Genomic DNA, 12,718 nt, shown 5'->3' with positions numbered 1-12,718 from the left:
TTCTCCCTCAATCAACTGCTTTAATTCTGCCAGAATTCTCCATATTCCCTAGCCAGAGGTTTTATCCAGCTGAGTTCAGTGATAGACATTCACCCATCGGCAAACACAGCTGCTTCTGAAATTGTGCTTGACTGGAATATATCCCTGAGAGGTGAGTGGTATAATAAGGTTTTTGTTTCTCGTGGTGAAAACTTTGTGTGAGTCTGTTCTGCAGGACTAAGCTAGTTAAGAATACCAACAAAAGTCACAATAGCTAATGGGTTTGTAAGCTGATTTACATAATGAGAAATCTGTATTAATGTTAACTAATTAAATTGGGAAAATGATGATTGAAAGAAAATATATTCTTCCCTTTAGAAAACTGAAAAATACATGGAAATTCATATAACTGCATTTTTGCAAAAAAAAAAAAATAAAAAATGAGTGCCAGGCTACAAGTTGGGAAAAACAATTTGTATTTTTATGTTATGAAATATGGTGATCCAACACAAAAATTTAGGCCAAATGTTAGGAACCTTTTTCAAAGGGTCCAGTAATACTGTGAATTCTTTGTGCAGCAATCTTTACATTACAGATTTGCATTCAGACCCCTCATGGTTATCACAGGTGTGCAGAGAACTCGGCTTACCCAGGAGCACAGGCTGGCAGGGCCAGGTTTCTGAAGATGGAGAAAGCACAGAGTGAGCGCTGGTGATGGGCAGGACAGGACAACTCGTTTAATCCCCTGCACCAGGATACCTGCCAGCCACTCGGTACCTCTGTTGGAGGGCTTTTACACACCAGTGTCCTGCCACTTCCCTCCATAAATGTAAATCACACACTGTTGACCAGTGGAGTTCCTATTAGACTCTTCCATAAGGACAAAGCTGTGATAATGACAATATTAGAGGAGTCGGAAAGGGCAGAACCAGAAAGAAGGAGTTCAAGCAGCTTTGAATTGGACCCTTTCAAAATATCTTACTCTTTGGAAAGAGCAGGGATTTTGTCTGCAACCCTTTTGTATGCAAACATGGTGAGGGTGTGTGTGTACCCCTTCTGATTGCAAGTTCCTCTGAAGGGACATGAATGTAATTGCAGGTTGGGTCACACCAAATACCCTGGATACGTGATCCGAGCACCTGGGCCATTAAGACAGGGCAGCCAAAAAAGAGAGAGAGGATCTCGTTGCCTGCTGCCCACATTAGTTGTGCCTGAAAGTGGAGGTCATGGATCCTGGGTAGCCCCTTGTTGTGGCTGTGAAAGAAGCTTCAAAGAGCAAACATCCCTGCACCCCCACCCAGGGGCAGGGACCAGCGCAGGCTGTGAGAGTTGCTTGAACGTCTGTAGCTTCAGGCATTTTGCTGCCTGACACATCTCATCATCTATTGACCTAAATTCCATTTTTGCAGTTCCTGCAGGGCATTCACAGGAGGCTGACTCCACTTTGAAGATAGAAATGTTATAAATGTCAAACACCCCCGTGATTATTTACATGCAAATTTATATTGTATCAGTCATTTACATTATAGCAATCAAAATGCTATAGGTCAGCAAAAGGTCAAAAGTCAACATTTTCTGCCCGAAAATAACATGCCACTGAAAACTCTCTGACCAACTCTTAAGTTGAGCTCAGGTAGAAGAGCTGATAGCTGCCACCCATCCTTTCCTCAGATGTTCGACATGAGGCTTTCAAAACCACAATCAAGTTGTTACACACTGCCTTCCTGTGGCTCCTGAAAATACTTTCACTCCAAGTCTCACCACAGAAATGCATCACTGTAGAGCGATTGCTCCTGTGATCCATTCACAAAGTGATCCTCTTGCTCAGCTCATGGCAACCTCAACAGCCCCATCCCACTAAATTCTTTAGATCCTACATCTTTGTTTAGATCTACAGCCTGGCCCTACTCACATTAAAGTCAGTGAAAAAGAATGCATTAATTTTATTGGCACAGGATCAGTTTCTCAGGCAAGGCATTTTATCGGTTCTTTTGTTTGTTTTTGTTTTAGAAACTAGTAAATGGACTAAATAAACATATTTACTTAAAGTTATTCTCTCTTCTTTGTTCCTTTCTATTAGCAACCTATAATTTTTACCATTTGTCTGCCTCTTTTTTCCCTCCCATCCTATTTCTGAACTGTTCGTTGAATTTTCCCACATAAGGCCAAGTTCTCTTCTTTCCACTTTATTAAGAAAAACTTTGGTATCAGAGGGTGCTGTTTTTTTTTTTTTTTTCAAACTTTGCTTCTATTCTGCAATGTTTTAGTTTCCCTTGCATGAACAAATTCAGAGTTATTCACAAACTAAAGCAAGAAAAGACCTCTCTCTGCTTGATTTTCCCTTGGAGACAGTAAGAGCCACTGAATATGTAAATCGTATTTGCTGGGCACTGGAGCACATTTTCTGAGTTGGTAACTGTTCTCAGGGGATTTGTTGTAGTAAATTCCTCAAGTTTTATAGGCCAGTGGGCATAATAGGGTAAACTTAGTGGTAACAGAGAAGGAAAAATCCTTCTCCCTCAAGGAAAGAAAGATAGCTGGAGAAAAAAAACATAAAGCACTGGCTCAGTGAAAGAGAAGTATTTAGGAAAAGAAATACTAAGAGAGAATAACAAATATCAGTGGCTGGCAAGCCATCTACCTGAAAAAAAAAAATCTAAATTTTATGTAGCAGTGTGATCTCATGAAGCAATATCCCAGCATTTGCAATATTGCCCACTGGTCTAAACAGGACCCTTCCTCACAAATACATTAAGCATTATAAGCAAGCTGGAGAAAAAAGAACTTGAAAAGGAATTGAAGAAATCACCATATACATAAAAAAATAAGATAAATATGACTGATTACACAATGACTTGTGGTAAAAGGGGACAAAATCCTAGACTATTAAAAAATCTCTGTAGATATCAAAGGTTATAAGAAAAGTCAATGGATCAACCTAGGAAAGGAGGGAATGTCTGGTGAATAGTAGGGTAAAATGAAAGTTGTAAGCTGAATTTTGCTCTGAGAAATATTTGAAAAGAATATGTGAAGTAAGGGATACATACATTGCTAAGGAAAAGACCAAGTGACCTATTAAACTTCATCTCACTGTAAGATTCTGACAGCTATATTCAGAGAAAGGAATGTCACTAACCTCAATATCTTTGACAATTTCAGTAAAAGAAGTCGATCAGTCGCCTTGTTTCTGAATAAGAAAATACAAAATATTTTATTTACTGTGTAAATTATCATCGCCTGAATTATTTTGGGTGCAAACGAAAAGAACTGATGCATTTTAGGCCATCACAACTCTTTCTGCAATTTTCTAATCCCTGCAGTGCAACGCAGAGACATTCCCTCACAACTGTAGTGCTATTAACCGCAGAAAGATGCCAGGTTGTTTCATATCATCCCCCTGAATCCTCCCTGCCTCCCTCTGCAGAACCGATGAGAACGATGCTCGTTGTCAAACACGCTTCCATGCACTGGGCCAAAGTTAATTACACAGGACTTAGGCTGGCTGAGACGTACTTAACATCCAGCACGTGACAGCGCTCACCGTGTTGGGAAATGAATGAGCGGCACCATCCTACTAACGCATGATGTAACCATTAACTCAAGGGCAGTCACAGAGAAAGCCATAAAGGAGGTAAAATCAGCAGAGCATACACACTATTTGCTAAGTGCCAGCTGTTAACCCAGGGTAGCGAGTTAATTTTTAAAGGCAGAATTTGCCGTCAGAGAGCCATGCGTGCTCCCAGGGCTCCCAGACAGATTGCACCTTGCTGGGATATGGCACCCAGTCTGGGAGCAGCGAGGATGGTGCAGACAATTTTTCTTCCTGGGCTTGTCTGTTGTCATTACCTCTTTTGCTACATTTTACGAGTCCGGCTTCCAGATGGCAATTTATAGCTTAGCTGAATAATAAAAAAGGGTAATTTTTCTCCCTGTTTCGTAGATGCATTTTTTCATTGGGATATACAATGTATATCACAGCAAATGTACGTCATGTTTTCAAACATGCTGAAAAGGCATAGATAGCAGACTAGGACAAATTTTCCCTTGAATGCTTTTACCTATGGTGGGGTAGAGAAGGGACGGAGGAATTGCTGGCTCCTCTCCCCTGCCTCCTGTGTGCTGAGCGGCTGACATCGTGTGCATTGACCCACACCTCACAGCCAGACATGTGGAAGGGCAGCCGCCCATATAGATAAGGACAATATCTGCTACTGGGTTTCCAACAGGAAGTTCCTTTACTTTGGTTTGCTTTGGTATTTATTTTTGAAAATAAATTAATTTAAAAGGGTGGTTCCTTTGCTTGCAAAGTATTTTAGGTCTGTCTTTGGGTAATCAGTCTCTGATGTAAACTGGTTCTGAGCTGTTCCATTAGTCTATGGTACTGGGCAATGAACAAGTGCTTGAGGATGGTGCTTGTGAGCTCTCAGGACCTGTTAGCATTCCTGATTTTCTGAAACTACATTTCTGGCCCCACTGCTGTAATTAATAAAGCTGAGGGGTTTGTGTGTGTGTATGTTTGTATGCATGAACTCCTGAAGCAAGTAGTATCTGAGTTCATTTTCTCTGGGTCACTCAATGCTGAATCCGCCCTGGTTGCTTCTCAGACCCTATTGATGAGCATGCCTATGTCCTATACCTGTTCTTTATAAAAATAACTTGTACAGTGTATTATTGCAGCAAGATGGTAATAATTGTTTATATAGTGGGCATCTTTAGAGCTAACTTGGTACAGGTAGTGCTTTCATTAAGCTGTCTAATGCTATATGTTTTTTTCGAAAAGGCATTAATATCCATGTTATCATTTTACTCTTTTGTAGCTTTTCCCCTTTCAAGTGGGTAATTATTAGAATTTATACAATTTTATTGATATTTAGGCTACACATCAAGTATTCAGTCATGTAGTGTCTTGGAGAAAATGTTGGTGAGCCTCTAAAATATACAGTTCTGCCACAGTGGGTCCCTAGCACACCTTCAGACCAGGCACTGATTTTCAAACCGAGTAATTTTTTACGATGATAATCACACTGTCCTTTATCACATCCTGAGTAGTGCAATATAGTGCAGAAAGTGCTTCCATCTCTGAGGGAGAGAAATTACTTTTCATTTTCTGTGTTATAAGTGACTATTTAGGCCTGAATTCATCTACATACCTTACCTCTCCTACACTAATTAGAGGCCTGCTCTCATTAGGTACCATCTGCAGCCAATGGAGAGAGACAGACACTTCTGCAGGGTGATTCCTCCCCCCTCACCTGCGTTCAGGATTGGAGATGAGGCTTAGAGGTTCCTGCAGGGTGAATCTGGGATGACTGCATTCCTCAAGTAGGCACCTCAGCCAAAAATGCCTGAAGTTACCTGGGTGAACTGCATCATAGCATCTAATTCTTACAATTTTAACCATTTCTTTGTTAGGTCTGTGGGCCCAGCTATGCATCCATAATTTACTCAGTCATCAGAGGGAGAAGAGATATCCTGGCAAAGATAAATCTACTAGATGGTAACAGATAGATAGACACAATGAAATATGCTCTAAAAGTTCCTGTCTTTTTTCATCAATGACACAGAGTGTTTGGAGTAAATATCTTAGAGGAGGCACCTAACTTTAAGACAGATGAGAGAAATCCCTTCCTAAGTGATAAAGGAAAGTATCAATTTGGCAGCTCAACAGACTGTAGTGATCTTTTAGTTTATCCAGTAGGATAAAACAGGCAGCAGGATGCAAACCTCCCTGTAATGTTCAGTGAGCATCATTCAAAGTTACGAGGCTCTGACTTGCCAGAAGAGTGGGGAAATAGCTCAGTCTTCATTGACATTAACTCAATTACTTTCATCTGTGCTGTAACTTTTATGTCAGAGAGCTAAACATTCACTATGCTAATATTATGTAATGTAGCAGGTAGTTAAGATTGAGTAGTTAAGATATTAGCAGAGCAGAATGGAACTGAGCTTTCAACTTAATTGTGATGCTGTGACAAAGGAAAAAAAATAGATTTCACTGTAGATATTTTGAATCCTTAAAGAGAAGGGATGGAGAAAGGACCAGTATTGCTTGAACATGGAATAAAGATTACAGGTTTCAGAAAGATTTCAAATTTCTTAAGCCTTGATCACTTATTTTTGGTAACAATACTTGCAATTGATTTTTAGTGTTATTTTTTGTCATGTTTAAGCTTTAAAGTTTCTTAAAAGTCCTAGTAATCTGTAACCATAGTTTGTGCAAGTATGAACAACTGGCTGCTATGCCAAGAAATTCCTCATGAGGCTACACAAACCAGCCTTGGAGAAGTGGCTTAGTATTGGCTTGTGCGGTCTGAGATGTGGCAGAATGAAGATCAAGTATGAAGTTAGAGTGTAGCTTATTCTAGTGTTACTGGCTGCAGTGTGCAGAAATTCAAAGTTTGGTTTTGCTCAAGGAGGAAATAAGTAACCTTGAAGCTGATATTTCCACCTGGGCAATTGAAAAAAAAAAATAATGGGCCTGTATTTTTAAACCTACTTATTAATTCTGGCTGGTGCAGTGTCTAAGTAACTATCTTGAGACTACTGATTAAAATTTCCGAAACACTAAGGAAGGGTAAAGAGATTTCACTGCTTCTGGAAAAAATATATGTCACCAGAAACTGGTAGGCAGCTTTGGAAATGGGGACTTTGGTCCCCGTATCTCTACACTGCCTTTCAATGAGAAAGTGTACAGCCTTTAAAGGCTTTATCTAGCAGCCAGTCCTGTGGTATGTCTCATCTCTTGAATTATTATGTTGTCTGACATACCTGTAGCTAAAAGGCATTATGTATCAGTCAACCTAAAGAAAATAATTTGAAGTCAGACACATTTAAATACTGCAAAATTCAAAGAACAGACTCCTGAGAAGGTTCTTTGGAGATCATCTGATTATCCCCTGCTTTCCAAAGTTACGATTTCTTATAACTATAGCTTCTTTGAAAGATCTCCCAGCTCTCCATTCCTTCATCTGTTTTTAGTCATTCCTCCCTTTCACACCTATTAAAACTGCCACATTTTCCTTTTCTCGTCTAAAGACTAAATAAATGTCCTTTGTTCCCTCAGTTTGGGGGCTTTTTTACATCTTTCTTTTTTACATCTTTCTGGTACTAATGTGTTTTCCTGATCATTTTTCTTTCTTTTTTTTTTTTTTTTCAACAAATTACTTCAGCATAATCTTTCTGCTCATATCTAACCAGTATTGAAATATTTACAAGCAAAAAGAAGCTGTTCTAGGCCAAAAGAAAGCTGTAAATTAATAATCTCATACTCCAAATGAGTGCCATGTTTTGGTTTCACGACAGTTACTCTGACCCAAAGAAGCTGACGCAGACTCAGCCTACAGAAAGTGGATCTGGACAAGTTCTTACAGAGTGACCATGAGGCAAGACTCACCTTTCTCTCCCACCTGGTGCTGCATATAAAGTGCTGCATGCTTTCGCATCCATCATATAAACACCTCCAACTATGCAAAGCTACAGCACGTATTTAAGGCAGTGAAGCAGGACCAGAGCAAGATGTATATTAATTGACTGTAAACCTATTCCTGAGATATCCAGCACTGGGTCACAGATAATTATCAGTTATAAAACTGTTTGAACTAATAAATAAATAAATAATAAAAGGTTGTCTACTGAATGCTGTAGTGAAATGGTTGTGCATCCTATGGAAATACGAAGTGTTTGACTTTGTGGTGCTGCTGGCGGAGGGTCCAGTGGAACAACGCAGATCAGGGAGGCAAGTATTCCACTTAGAATGTGTACTATAGCAGCCTTCACTGCATGAAGGGGCTCAGATGTATTTGTGAAATATCTTGAAAATGAATGATTTCCCTAATCTTTCCTTAATAAAGGCCTACTACTATAATGAAGTCCTACAGTAAAGGTTTAAGAAACAGGAGACTCTAATGAACTCTAATCCATTATCAATTTCCTTTTTTATCTGGGAGTGCATGAATTTAAGAGTAATGTGACAGGAGAGAAAGAGATGCTGCTTTCACATGCATGTACTGCTGATATAGCACTCATGGTGAAATTCCTGCAGGATTTCCCCAGGTTGCAAAATCTTCCCTCTTTCTCAGTAAACTGATCATTTCCTTTATGTTCAGAGAAACATCTGTCATAGATGATTTACTCAGTGGATTTTGGGGGATTTTTGGATTTTTCTTCCTTCTGTGTTGACGAAACATGATCTACAACAATCCTCCATAAAGCTTTTGTACTTCTAAGTCTCTGTCTTGCTCTCATGTTCTGTTTGTTTCATAATGATCGAATTACAGACGGTTTTGCTGGCAAGTTCAAGTCCGCATGTAGGGGTCTGAAAGATGGAACTGGAAATAAATTTGTTTCACTCTGTTTTATACAAGTATTCCAGAAGTTCATATATCACCTTTACATAGACGATTGTAGAACAGAGTCAAGCATAGAAGAAACTGTAATGGTTCTCAAATGCCTAGTTGAAGAGTATCAAAAATACCCTCCAGTAATTCTATTTTATATTGCAAAGAATTAAACTATCGGAAATCAAATGCAGTCTAGATATGAAAGTCTCACAGAAACAGCAATTTCCTAAAGCTATTCCTTCAGGGCCTAAAAATGTTGGGCAACGCCATGTTGAAGTGTAAAGTAATTTTTATAACGTACAACAATGTTTTGGGACTCTGTATGATAAATAACCCCTGAACGCTGACATTGCTGCCCAGAACCACCATTTCACTTGCCATGGGTCTCCCTGAATTTGCTTTGGCACTGGTCTTTATGACTCCAAGTAGTTCTTTTTATGCCTTTAATATGTAGATGGATAGCCTGGGAAGACACTTACCGTGCCTATACTGCTTTGCAATCCAAATGAACTGCTACCTCTGCAGCTTTCAGAAGTCATTTAAATTCGTTTCACAAGCAGGTGAAACACTTCAGAGGCAGTTTATAATGCAGATTTTCTTTAAGGCCACATTCCAACTGTGTTAGAAGGTGTGGAAACTCGCTGGTGGTGCAGCCGGGTGGTAAGCAACCTCCTGTCCCAGCCTCCCTGAAAAACCTTGTGTTGGTTTTATTTATTTATTTATTTTTAAAATTCAAATTTAGGTAGTCATCCTGACAAAAAGCATTTATGACCTGCTTTAATTAGCACTTTTCTCAGCAGGCATAGTAAATTGGACTTTTTTTTTCTTTTTTTTTTGAAGGTGACAGATGGATCTGTTTCTTCAAGCCTTCTAGTGAACAGAGATTCCTATTAATTTAATTTTTTTTTTTTTAATGAAAGTTATTTTACAAGTGCATAAAGACCTTGTCAGACTGGGTTTATAATTGCTTGTGATGTAGTTCCTGATACAGAAATCACAAGGAAAAATCCTTGGGTCTGATTCCTCTCTTCTGGCAGAAACAAATCAGGAATATCCTCTGGTGAAGTCTAAGCCAGACAGAATTCTTCTGTACAGATGTTATAAATGGATAGTAATCTATTTCTGATTTCTGCAGAAGTGATGTGTTAGACAGCAGCAGGAAAATAAACTCAAAATGTTAATAGAGAGAGAAGCCTCTGGAGCCCCTGAACTTCTCTTAAAACAGGGCAAAGATTAATTAGGATCTCTTAGTACCTACATCTCGAAACACCCTTCCAGTGCATGAATAGTTATGGCAAAGCTTTAATGAGTTTTTACTCTCCTTGACTTCACAGGCAGGGTGGAAAAAAAAAAAAAGCAGACTCAGCAGGGAAGTTTTGAATGCTCAGGAAAAAGAACTAATTTAACTGCAGGAAGGTCTCAGAAGAAAATCCTTGAGATCAAACTCCAAATCGAGTTCAATACACGCAAACGTGAAGAGAACAAAAACCTATCAATCAAACACACTGTATAGTACTGCTGGATGGGAATTTTTTGATGATTTTTTTTTAAAGAATATTCCAGTCTATTTAAAAAAAAAATAAAGCAGAAGACCAAACTGCAACCATAGGCTTCTCAGTTAAATTTATGCATGTACACATTGACTGGTTAAATACTGTTTCTCACAGTTTGAAATGTGTAGTGGCAGTGCTGGTATGCCTTTTTCTGGCTACTGCTGCAGTCCAGGACCTGCTGTGTTAAGGTGAGATAGAGCTGAAGATGATTTTGGCTAAGCAGCGCTGCCCACATCTGTATTGTCCATCTCTGCTGCACACGTAGAGCGCTTCCAGACGAGAGATGGAAGGGCAGTGGGCAACTGTAACACCTGTGGTCACCCCAGCCAGAGCTGTGAGGGAATATTTCCAGGTATGCTCCTTCCTCGTCTTCTGCTGTCATTCTGCCTGTTCATACACACAGACACAACCTGTCACAAAACAACAGTCAGGAAACAAGGTCTTGTCTTTCATGAGCCTTGCATGTATCTTTGCTTGGGGCAGTGATACGTCTCTGTGTTTGGGGTGGAGGTCAGTATTATTCAATAAAGATGGTTTATTGCTGGTCAGTATCTTAAGTGATATGTTCTACCCCACATTGTTCTTGGTGACTATGAGGATGGAGAATATTAACTTGAATTTCGTACATCTTCCACACAAATAACTTCCAGGTAGTTTATGTTTCCCTAATGGGGGAAAAGTTCAGGCCTGCAGGATTCATGTTGGCACCAAAAAGTAAAGTCTGGCAAGTGAGAGTGAGAAGCAGGATTTACTGTTGTCCAGTATGCTAAATGACAAGGATTTGTGAGTTTAGGGAAGACTATGAAGTGCTCTTTGAACTCCCTAGTTACAATGGAAAGGATCCATGGTGGTTTATCTCCTTTTCTATGCCAGGTCGGTGAGGACATCTGCTTCCCTCTCTTTGCACATATGCTTTGAGCCAGTCCATGGGGAAGGGATCACTTTCTAGATATTCATGTCAGTGGGCATGAATAGACCAGTGGGCTTATTCTCGGTAAAGACACAACCCCAAGCATCTGTTGTATTAATGAATGTGGGGTCACTGGTGTAAGTTCACATAGATGCACTAGAGCTACGCGCGATGCAGTGACTTTCAGCAGTGAGAACGTGGGACTGGGTGAGCTTCAGAAGCATCTTGTGCTATTGCTGTTGGTTTAAGCTGGAGTTTAGTTTCCCAAACCTTTTTGCAGTTGGGCTGGGTGAGGGAATGGTGTCTCTTTGTCTACTATTCTTTATTAAAGCTGCTGCTTTCAATATGTACACAGAATACACAGGAATATATCTTTCTTGACATAAAACCATTTCACTCAGATTGCTTTTAGCTTCCACATCTGAAGTTATAACTTGAAAGTGCTTTGGCATAGATTGACATGAAAGACAATGAGACATGAAAGGCAATCAGGTAAATAAGAAAATTCTTATTTACAAATTTATATAGTGCCTATTGTCATGGCAGCTTGGCAGTGGCTTAGAAAGATTCAAATGTAAATTAACTATGTCATTCTCAAAACTAAAATTAGTTAGTTACGCAAAAATGAAAAAAGAAGAAGAGCCTTCTATAATTTCTTTAAAAGCTTAGATCTGAGTCCTAGAAGGCACAGAGTGCAAACCACATTGTGGGAAGCCTGCCAGTGGAGAGCTGTGCTGCCCATCAAAGGACTTCTTCAGCTTGTACAGAGAAGCACGAGTCAGAAGTAGCCTTGCATATGCAAACGCGTCAGCCCCACAGCAGGGAAAATGATAACTGCAGAAGTGTGGTGCTGTGCCCAAACGAAAAGCTCCACAGAGGCAGCGCCAGCATAGATGCTCTGCAGAACTGTGTGTGGGACAGAATCCTGCCCGTTTGATCCAGGGGGGCTTTTAGTCTCAGAAGATGCAGTGCTGAACTGTCCCACAAAGAGACCAGCTCAAGTCCTAAAAGTAGTCCACACGTTAGAAATGAGCTGTGCCAAATTAGAACAATGCTACGGGTGAAAAGGTGAAATGTATTAGTCTGCTCTAATGCTTTCAGGACCCAGGCTTCTGCCTCTGCATTGTGTTGTGCTACATAGGTAAACTGTCTTTTTTGGAAATCACAAAGGAAAATCTTCTTTGGGCTCCATTACATGACGCGGACATAGTCAAATGCCACACTGCACAGTGGAAGTTTTCAAAATGACTTGAGCTGCTGCAATACAACAGAGGGTTCTAGTGTTTAGACAACCTGACTTGCCATCGTTCAGGAGATACTGCCACCCAGAAAGTTTATGCATATGTAGGAAGGGTCCCAGCTTAAACCACAATATGCTCCCAAAATCCCTGATTTTGTATGTCACCTCCATTCTGGTGCAAGATAGGGAAGTGCACTGTTTTCTGTGGCTCTTCCCCAGTGCCCTGGTTTCTCATACAGCCTCAGACCAGTAGGGCCTAGAAAATGGAAGACCTACAGCTTCACTAGCACCTAACATGGCTCTGTCAAGCAGAAGAGAACGCAGGTGACAGTTGCTGTGATGGCCCACCTCTATGAGTAGCTAAACCCTGTGGGGTGCCTGCGCGGAGATTTGGCACAGATCTCCAAAAAGCAGTCTGAATTCTTTAGGCAGGAACTAACAAAGTACTGTATAATGTACAAAGGAAAATATCTAGAAAATCATGACCAAAGGAAAGGTATGGTAAATAATGACAAAGTCATGTGACAAAGATCTATCTGCAATGAGCTGGGAAAGCAAAATCCAAGACAAGCCAAACATATGTGCTGCCAAGCCAAACTGCTGGAGCGATCAGAGCTCCCATATCTTATCTGCAAGGGCTACAACACTGCCCAGGTCTGGTTTCAGGTGAGGGCAGTGCACAGGAACACTTAGAGTA

The 12,718-nt window shown here is 40.2% G+C and overlaps 1 protein-coding gene across 4 annotated transcripts in view; it reads left to right on the top strand.

Moving 5' to 3' along the window:
• The window catches only part of SPAM1 (sperm adhesion molecule 1), a 38,335-nt gene that overhangs the window by 6,845 nt on the left and 18,772 nt on the right, over positions 1–12,718 (top strand). For 2 of the 4 annotated variants that reach the window (XM_066990597.1, XM_066990594.1), the window contains exon 2: positions 34–151. The exons of 1 other annotated variant lie outside the window; for it this stretch is intronic. The gene's annotated coding sequence lies outside the window, so the exon portion shown is untranslated. The remainder of the gene's footprint in view (positions 1–33; positions 152–12,718) is intronic. One more of the 4 variants, XM_066990601.1, reaches the window with a different exon arrangement.

Source organism: Anser cygnoides, chromosome 1 (genome assembly GCF_040182565.1).
Source record: "Anser cygnoides isolate HZ-2024a breed goose chromosome 1, Taihu_goose_T2T_genome, whole genome shotgun sequence".
NCBI lineage: Eukaryota > Metazoa > Chordata > Aves > Anseriformes > Anatidae > Anser > Anser cygnoides.
This window is presented reverse-complemented; position numbering and strand designations above follow the sequence as displayed.